General features: G+C 42.0%; 1 pseudogene; it reads right to left on the bottom strand.

Annotated features, from left to right (window-relative positions):
* Positions 1-1,539: 1,539 nt before the first annotated feature.
* Positions 1,540-2,022, bottom strand: LOC101560081 (annotated as a pseudogene).
* Between the last annotated feature and the right edge of the window lie 3,011 nt (positions 2,023-5,033).

Genomic DNA, 5,033 nt, shown 5'->3' with positions numbered 1-5,033 from the left:
ATTCTATTGGCATCTAAATACTATAGGTGTTTGAATTCAACTAAACATTCTAACACTGTCTAGCAGTCTATAATATTAGTGGGTTATCCTCAGAAGTTATTGACTTGAGCCTTTTATAGCTCATTGTATTAATATGGATTTACTTTATATACCTTGTTTTTATACTTTTCTGCTGGATGGTTAAGACCAAGATATAGCAAGACCTATATAACAAGAAATATAACTTTTGTATCGGATAAGGTCAGCCAAGTACTCTCAGGATTTATCCTGTGGCCCTGTACCACCTTTTGTACATCCTTTTCTCAGTCACGGCCTTTACTTCCTTCAAAGAGGCATTAATGGAATTCTTTAGCTTCTGTCTGTGTCTGTATGCCTTCTCCCTTTTTCGTCTTTTTTCTTCTCCTGTTTCAGCTCATTGTTTGCTGCAAGAGACACAGAGGGAAGAGAGAGAGAGAGAGAGAGAGAGAGAGAGAGAGAGAGAGAGAGAAGAGGAAGTGTTTTGAACATGTGTTTGTTTTGTGACAGACCTCCACAGAGACTATTATTCAGCTTTTGGACAAAGTAGCCTTCCACAGGTAGAGCATGATCGGACACATTAAAAGAAAAAAATCAAGAAGGGCCAGGGAGAGGCCGGGGAGATGGCTCAGTGGAATAAGTGCTTCCTTGGCAAGCACAAGGGCCTGAGTTCAATCCCTGGTTCTGCAAAAAAAAAAAAAAAAAGGAATCAAGAGATAACACACTAAGTTAAAATTATTCAATGTTTTATCAGTGTTGAAGGACTAAAAATAGTTTACCATTTAGTAATAATGTGCTTTCTAAAAACAGTGAAGACTTGTAGGAATCTATGGTCATGCAGTAAGTTCTATGATAAAGAAATAAAAAAGTGTAAAACATAATAAGGTAGAAATAAGAAAACAAGATGAATTGAGAGGACGAACTCAGTAATACATTTTATTTTATTTTATTTTATTTTTTATTTATTTTTTTAACCTTTATATAAACAGTTTATTTACTCTAAACAGCAACACAGACAAAACACAAAGGAAGTGATGCAAAATCGAGACACTAGCTGACTTTGGATCTGAGGCTCATAAGCAACACAGCCCAGGTTCTGAGGAGACCAGATGAGGGGTGGGAGGGGCAAGGGATTTTCTTCTCGTCCAGCCAGCTAGAGGCTATGGACAGCTCTGAGCAGTGGGAAGCATGCCTTTCTCCGAGAGCGTAGGACTAGCTCCTAGGGAACTTACCCAAGTATAAAAGTTTGTAATTTTACAGCAGTTGAAATACTGACATCAATATTAAAATAAAAGCAAGTTTTACATAACAATCAAAAATACAAAAGACTGAAGGAAGAGACCCTGTATGAAAACGGGGTGATTTCAGCAGATGAAAACTGTATGCCAGTGGCGGGAATGAAGGCGCCTGCCCAGCCCTCCCAGGTGACTAGTGACCGTAGGAGCGATTCTAGATTTGCAAAAGGTGTAAATGAGTTCTTGCCAAACCAATCCCTTCCTTTCTGCAGGGCCATAAGGCCGCTGCTTATGAGGGTGCAAACTTCTTGGCTTGTGCTCGAAGCCTTTTCTCATATTTCACTCTGTTTTGGCAGTAGATCGTGTAGGCCTCTGCTTGAGCTGGGTCTTGGATATTTGGTTCATTTAGAAGTTCCTGTATTCCTAATAAGATCTGTTTGATCGTGATGGCTGGCCTCCAGTCTTTATCCTCCTCCAGGATGGACAGGCACACTGTGCCTGAGGGGTACACATTCGGGTGGAAGAGTGGTGGCTCAAATTTGCATTTTGGTGGTGAGGATGGATAATCATCTTTGAAAAGCATCGGCAGCTTGAACAAGCCTCCTACCCAGGGAGTCCCCTTCTTCCCTGGGATGGCGCACAGCCCGTTCATCAGGTTCATTGTACCATCGGGATTCTTGGTAGGGACACCCACAAAGCCAAATGGGTGGTCTTTTCTCCAAGCTTTTCTCTCCTGGGCAAGTCTGCTGAGGGCGATCCCGGACATATTCAAAGTCCCTGGCAGCCGCAGCCCCGACGCGTCGCGGCGGCAGAGGCAGCGGCGCTCCCTTTGTCTCGAGTACTACATTTTAAATATTGGCATGTGCAACTGATTTGGCTTTGAGTTTCCTAACAGCCAGAGCCAAGAGGAAAATTCATAATTTTTTTTTTTTTTTTTTTTTTGGCAGAACTAGGGATTGAACTCAGGCCCTTGCACTTGCCAGGGAAGCGCTTATTCCACTGAGCCATCTCCCCGGCCCCTTGAAAATTCATAATTTAAAAAAAATATTTTTATTTATTTACTTGGTACAGGGTCTCGCTACGCAGTTTGGACTCATAGTGATCCTCCTGTTTCAGCCTCTCCAGTGCTGGGATTACGACGGGTGTGTGCCACCATGCCTGGTTTCAGTGGCTGGTGTGGTGCAGGGCCGGCATAGCACGCGATACCAGGGATTCAGCTGGGTCCTTCTGTTTGCCAGGCAGGCATTTACACTGCTGGGCTATCTCCTCAGCCTGAAAATTTGTAATTCTAATGACAAAGTATACGCTTAGCTGATCACTGTGGCACATGCCTGTATTCCTAGCAAGGAGGGAGACTGATGGAGGACTGCAAGATTGAGTCCTGCTAAGCAACTTAGTGAGACGCTGTTTCAAAAATTAATCAATGAGGGCCGGGAAGATGGCTCAGGGGAATAAGCACTTTCCTGGCAAGCGCAAGGGCCTGAGTTCAATCCCCGGTTCTGCCAAAAAAAAAAAGGAGAAAAATTAATCAGTGAATGAATGTCTAAACATAAGCTCATTGGTAAAACACCTCCAGGTTCAATTCCTAGTATTTTTTTTTAAAGTGTATTAGAAAGATCTTTGGGGATCTAGTCATTAAAATTGCAATCATTTATTGTGTACATTGGATGGGCCAAACACTACATTCAATGTGCTAAGAATAAACTCTAAGATCATTTTCATTTTGCTGGTGAGGAAGCGGAGAGCAGTAGAGGTTCAGTGCATCCGTCAGCGTCATAAGCTCATCAGTGGCTCGGCTCATCTTTCCTCAGCGCACACTGATTAGCTGAATAGGCAGTGGTGGAGAACAGTGGGAGGACCTGGCAGCCCTGTTCACTCAAGCCTTTCTCAAGTACCTGTGTGCTCCAAGCTGCCCTGCTCCTGGAAATGATACCAGCGCCCCAAATCCCAGGATTCGCCTCCACTGCTCTTGATTATTCTAACATTCAATGTATCTTCTTGATTTGCTCCTTTCTGCAATTTCATTTCCATACTGAGCAAAGTTTTATTATGCATGTTGGTGGTTAACTCCAGGCCTGTATACACTAAGCATTGAGTTACACATTTGGTCCCAAAGAGTCATTCCAATCCATTTGCAAGACTTTATTTTTTCTATTATGGACTACTGGACTATATTGGATTATTTTGCTGAAATCACGCACCTACAATGTTTAAATGGTAATGGAATACCCATCTCTGACAAAACTACACAAAAAAAGGGGATATAAATGAAGGACCATTTTGTATCTGTGTGTACAAAATAGGATAGAAATACAGCTACTTTCTCTTAATTCAATGAGAAGAAAGATATAGTGTTTGGATAGGATATCTTGTACTATAAATAACTACTACAAAGACAACAATATGCAATGTACTAATTATTATAACTGTCCTACTAATTTGTTTTGAAACCGTCTCATTGCTATTTGTTTCTCAATAAAATTAATTTTAAAAACTTTATTTTTTAATGTATTTGGTACAGGGTCTCATTACACAGCTTGGACTTGTAGTGATCCTCTTGTTTCAGCCTCCCTAGTGCTGGGAGGCAGACATGTACTACCATGTCTGGACTCGGTGGCTGGCTCAGCGTGCCCGGGGGTGGGACCAGTGCAACATGTGGTGCTGGCATCAAACCCCTGCAAGACTTTATATTAGCATAGATTATGCAACACTCTTCTTCTTCTTTTTTTTGTTTTCTTTTTAATGTGTTTAGTACAGGGTCTACAGGGTCTCACTACATAGATTGGACTTATAGTGATCCTCCTGCTTTCAGCCTCCCAGCGCTGGGATTAAAGGTGTGCACCACTATGCCCTCAATTTTGCCTCAGCGCGCCCCATGGGCAGGGCCAGTGGGGAACGCAGTGGATCAAACCCCGGCCACTGTGCTCTGCCTAAGCAGGCACTTTAATCCTCTGAGCTATCTGGCCAGCCACTAATTTTTCTAATGCAAGTATATTTTTTTCTTTGGTCCTGGGATTGAACCTTGGGACTATCATGTGTGAAGTACTTGCTTTGCCATGGCATCAACCTATTTGATTTTTGTGAAAAAGGGCATAGAGCTCAGTGGTATAGTGCCCTGTGTTCAATCCCGCAACTGCAAAAACATCAAAAATTTTAAAAAGACTAAATATACCTGTAATAGTTGATACATTGTGTTAAATTGAGAAGTTTAGAAATTTAAGGAAGTGAATCAACAGGGGGCCAGGGTCCGAACTTTGTAAACATTTTTTTTTTTTTTTCTTTTTGCAGATCTGGTGATTGAACTCAGGCCCTTGTGCTTGCCAGGGAAGCACTTATTCTATTGAGCCATCTCCCCAGCCTCTGTAAACATCTTCATGCTGTGTAAGAGGAAGGCAGGGAGATGGTGTGAGTGCTACATGCACCGTGTGTGTGTGTGTGTGTGTGTGTGTGTGTGTGTGTGTTAGCCTGCCTATGATATAAGGGATGAAAAGAGGCTTGCTGTCCCTTTTTGCTCTTGCTTGTGCTGTTTTGCTGGCTTGAAGTGTTAACTTTGTACCATGACACCATGCCTTGGAGCCAGCTGATTTTGGACAGAAACCTCCACAAACTGTGAGCTAAATAAATCTTTCCTTCCTTAATTTTGGGTGTCTTGTATTTTGTCTCAGCAATGAGAGAAAAGTAATCTAGACAATAAACTCAGAGCTGACATTGTAGCACTTCTGTCCTTGTCTTTTTTAAAAAATTTTATTTATTTATGTGTGTGTGTGTGTGTGTGTGTGTGTG

The sequence above is a fragment of the Octodon degus genome, unplaced genomic scaffold (assembly GCF_000260255.1).
Source record: "Octodon degus isolate 3935 unplaced genomic scaffold, OctDeg1.0 scaffold00054, whole genome shotgun sequence".
Lineage (NCBI taxonomy): Eukaryota > Metazoa > Chordata > Mammalia > Rodentia > Octodontidae > Octodon > Octodon degus.
Note: the sequence above shows the minus strand (reverse complement) of the source record. Positions and strands in the feature narration are given on the sequence as shown.